Genomic DNA, 4,855 nt, shown 5'->3' with positions numbered 1-4,855 from the left:
AATTTTCCTAATGTGTTTCCACACAACATCAGGTAAAGAGAAGATGTTTTTTCTTTGAACCCCTGAAAGTTACTCCCGCATACTTGGAATCTTTTGCAAGCCTATAGAATGTCTGAATTGGGTTGTGTGTGCTGGGTTTACTTAGATGGGTTGAACTTGATGGACACTGGTCATTTTTCAACCCTATGTAACTATGTAACTATGAATGATGTGCAAGTTAAGGGGTGGTTAGGGAATGCCACAGTGGACACCTAGGTGCCTCCCATCATGAGTACAGAGCTGCTGAATGCAGGCAGTGTTGTTTATACAACGTATATATGGGCAGCCACAGGTCTATGTGCTCAGATACAGAGGGTAGGGACCTGGGGCAACTCATCAAGGGAGAAAGGCAGTGCACAAAGTGCAAAAAACTGGCAAATGTGCTCTTTATTTGCTCCTTGCACACAGCCTTTGTAGTCATAAACGACCCTTATTGTTGCATTAGTTTGCAAGCTACGTGAGTGCCTCCTAAGTACTTGGTTACAAAGCTTTCGAACTCTTTCATCCCTTATGGATGAAAAAAGGCTTGTTGGCAGTATATGGTTTGGTCTGTCTAAAACAATAGCACTCATGTGTCGCTACATGGGCTGTAACTTGATGTACAAGTTCCTCCTTGCATGGTAAGTTGGTTTGCTTAAGGGCCCTGGCACACGGGGAGATTAGTCGCCTGCGACCAGAGCCTTGAGAGGTGATTTAAATTTTCGCCGGTGGGATGGCATTTCGGGGAGATTAGTCGCCCGTGAACAGGGAGATTTGTCGCGGCGCTACTAATCTCCCCGTGTGCCAGAGCCCTAAGAGCAGCTTTACCAAATGTAGGGACCCATAGGGTTAAGTGCCCTATGGCTTCATATCCCTACTTTTGATATCTGTACTGTTATAGGGCAGAGCCCTCTGTACTCAGGTTACAGCTGAAACACTATCCCTCATAGGTTTAGTGCAGGTTGACCACTCCCCTTGGCAGACTATATAGTGTCTTGCACAAGGGAGTGGCTTCCTCTTTTGGCCGCATGCTGTGTTCTGGACAGATCCCAACTGAGCCTGGACCAGAACATAGGCCCAGAAGCCATTTGTACCCTTGGGGACCTCATACCCTAGTGATAAGTCGGGGACAGGGCCCCGTGAACGAGGTAAAGCCAGCACAGTCAGTTTATTAATAGCACCCTCTAGGAGTGGTGAGCATAGATAGCTTATTTAGTAAGGGCAGCATTAACCCCATCAAAGGAGACTGTAAGGGTTTAGTCTAACCCAGGCTTTGTATGCCTTGCTGTAGGGACCACAGTTAAGACGCAGGATTCAGGCAGTACCTTACCCTGAACCAGGGGTAGGGAACCTATGGCTCGGGAGCCAGATGTGGCTCTTTTGATGGCTGCATCTGGCTCTTTGCCAAATCTTTAATAAAAAAAATAACAGGGGGAGTGGCCTGTGCTCGACAGATAGAAGACGTGTTCTAAGCCTTAGAACACATCTTCTATCCGCCAAGCGCAGGCCACGCCCTCCTCCGCATCGCAGCCGGCATCCTTGGGACCCACCCTACATTGCCCCTGTGCTCGGCGGATAGAAAACGTGTTCTAAAACTTAGAACACGTCTTCTATCCGCCGAGCGCAGGCCACGCCCTCCTCTGCATTGCATCCGGCATCCTTCTGACCCACCCTACCTTGCCCCGCAGCATCCGCGGCCAAACATATTGTATGGCTCTCACGGAATTACATTTTGAAATATGTGGTGTTTATGGCTCTCTCAGCCAAAAAGGTTCCTGACCCCTGCCCTGAACCATAGTTGGCTGGAGGGGATCCGTTCCAGTAAAGGGCATCCATTCCTGGTATACAGCTAATACTCTGCATATCCTTTCAAGTGGGTTATACTGTTCCTTAAGGGTCACATCTGCTGTTATCCTCTGTGACCATTTACTGCTGTGAGTATATACCCTGCTGCACTACTACATTGTGCCTTTGTCCAATAAACTTGTACTATAGTTAACTATAAAGAATCCTCTGGCGTCCATCTTTTACTATTTGCACTACACACCTCAGCTAGTTGTAGTTCAACTACACCCTCGCTCCATCCTAATTCTCCCATATAGCGGAGGCTCACTCCTTTGTATTAAGTGTCGCATGTAACCCATGCTCTCCATCATACTACTAGTCTGGATTTGTCCTTAAATAGGCCAAATAGGTGTTACACATATTATAGTCTGTACAACTTTCTACAGGTTCTCTCAACTAGTGTATCCCATGCCATGAAATATCTAAGCACAACTAAACTTGCTCTTACTGCTCTATGTGTAGGATTTAATTCCTGTACTAAAATTAATATTATTTTAGTTTCTTTGTATAAAGCTTGAAAGAACTAATAAATTACTTTATTTGCAGGATTTTGTGTTGCTGACATAGGAAGGAAACCCACGCTAGGGATGGAGGAGAGGAGGAAACTTCATCTGAGGAAGATGAGAATGAAGAGACAGAGAAGTCATCTAATTAAACAGAACAGGCATTTTAGATGATGAGGGAGAGGAGGAGGGCACCGCATTTGATAAGGAAGAAGATTATATAGAAGCAATATCAGATGTGGAAGACCAATAAGTAGGGCCAACATAAAAAGGGCCAACCATAGCATTAACTAAATAAAACTGTAAACATTGCTACAGCGTCTGCGTGAGTTAAATCTAAATCTGTAGACCGTTATTGTATGAATAGTGATGAGCAAATCTGTCCCATTTCCGAAAATTGCCATGACTGTGACATTTGATGTGACCGGAGTTTTTTTTTTGACCCACCTACGTCACATGCATGCTGATAATGACATATCTCCCAACATTTGAAAAATGAAAAGAGGGACAAAAAAGCAAAAAAGTCAAGTTAATATAATCTAAACTTTGTAAATTGGGTTTTACACAGGTCTTGCACCTCTTTTCACTGTTGCTGATGCTGAGTCATTGTGTTTGGGCTATGAAGGAGTTTGATTGTTCATAACTGTCTTATTAGAGTTACAGAATTTTCTATTGCCTTTTTATACTAATCTTTCCTAGTTAATGGGACACAATTGTTTTAAATTTTTACTTTTATTTATTTTTTGTCAGTGCATTCACGTGCATCCGTACCCCAGAAAGGTGGCAAAAATGCTGGGAAAAAGAAAGAAAAAGAAATAGAAAATAAAATGCCATTAACAACAACAACTCATATCACTTCGACAGTGGCAACAACAGCAGTAAATGAAAGGGATTTTATCATCTTATACATCCTCCTAAAACTTCAAGGGAATATGAAGACTTTTATTATAGTGATATCTGTTGGAGTTTTCCTCCTTGCATGGTAAGTTGGTTTGCTTAAGGGCCCTGGCACACGGGGAGATTAGTCGCCTGCGACCAGAGCCTTGAGAGGAAACTTCCGCGATTTCAGGGAAATCGCAGCGCCGCGTATGCCATCCCACCGGTGATTTACATTTTCGCCGGTGGGATGGCATTTCGGGGAGATTAGTCGCCCGTGAACAGGGAGATTTGTCGCTGCGCTACTAATCTCCCCGCGTGCCAGAGCCCTAAGAGCGGCTTTACCATATTATAGTCTGTACAACTTTCTACAGGTTCTCCCAACTAGTGTATCCCATGCCATGAAATATCTAAGCACAACTAAACTTGCTCTTACTGCTCTATGTGTAGGATTTAATTCCTGTACTAAAATTAATATTATTTTAGTTGTATAAAGCTTGAAAGAACTAATAAATTACTTTATTTACAGGATTTTGTGTTGCTGACATAGGAAGGAAACCCACGCTAGGGATGGAGGAGAGGAGGAAACTTCATCTGAGGAAGATGAGAATGAAGAGACAGAGAAGTCATCTAATTAAACAGAACAGACATTTTAGATGATGAGGGAGAGGAGGAGGGCACCGCATTTGATAAGGAAGAAGATTATATAGAAGCAATATCAGATGTGGAAGACCAATAAGTAGGGCCGACATAAAAAGGGCCAACCATAGCATTAACTAAATAAAACTGTAAACATTGCTACAGCGTCTGCGTGAGTTAAATCTAAATCTGTAGACCGTTATTGTATGAATAGTGATGAGCAAATCTGTCCCATTTCCGAAAATTGCCATGACTGTGACATTTGATGTGACCGGAGTTTTTTTTTTTGACCCACCTACATCACATGCATGGTCATAATGTGCCAGCAAGGAGTCTCACTCATTATGTGCATGCACACTAATAAACATGGCCGCCCACCCGGGAGCTCCCTCCTATGCAGGCAGCCTGGCACTGGCACGGACTGTTTTTTTTTTTAAACTATTGTTTCCTCTAACCGGAGTGTGGCTCTACTAGCCTGCACCTCTGGTGGGGTAAGCAATTTTAGGGTAAAAGTTGCCCTGCAGTCATATAATAAAAAACACTGTGCAAAGTTTGGGGACTCTGGTTTTAATAGTGTAAGAATGGCAGCAATTTAAATTTCCCCACTCAAAGTCAATGAGTGACATCTGATTGGCAGTAGATGTCTCTGCCCACTTTTTGAACCACAGTTGCCCAGTGACTAACTCAGTTTGGGGACCCTGTGATAAATATTTAGAGAATGGAAGCAGCTTACATTTAAACTAATAAAATTCAGTTGATGAAATCTAATTGGCTATTGGTGGCTCCCCCCACTTTTTCTAAAGTCACCCCGTGACAAACTGTACAAAGACTGGGAACCCTGGTGTAAATAGTGTGAGAATGGCAGCATTAAATTTTAAATGACAAATTTCAATGGGTAAAATTGGATTGGCTGTTGATGGCTCCACCCACTTTTACAAACCTTGAATTGCAAACCACCAGTGACTAACTCTTCA

The 4,855-nt window shown here is 43.2% G+C and overlaps 1 long non-coding RNA gene across 1 annotated transcript; it reads left to right on the top strand.

Annotated features, from left to right (window-relative positions):
• Positions 1-2,201: 2,201 nt before the first annotated feature.
• Positions 2,202-4,040, top strand: LOC105947696. Its single transcript, XR_001171145.2, has 2 exons — positions 2,202-3,348; positions 3,772-4,040. It is a non-coding gene; the product is annotated as an uncharacterized LOC105947696 (long non-coding RNA).
• The last annotated feature ends 815 nt before the right edge of the window (positions 4,041-4,855 follow it).

This window comes from Xenopus tropicalis, chromosome 6 (genome assembly GCF_000004195.4).
Source record: "Xenopus tropicalis strain Nigerian chromosome 6, UCB_Xtro_10.0, whole genome shotgun sequence".
NCBI classification, from domain to species: Eukaryota; Metazoa; Chordata; class Amphibia; order Anura; family Pipidae; genus Xenopus; species Xenopus tropicalis.
Note: the sequence above shows the minus strand (reverse complement) of the source record. Positions and strands in the feature narration are given on the sequence as shown.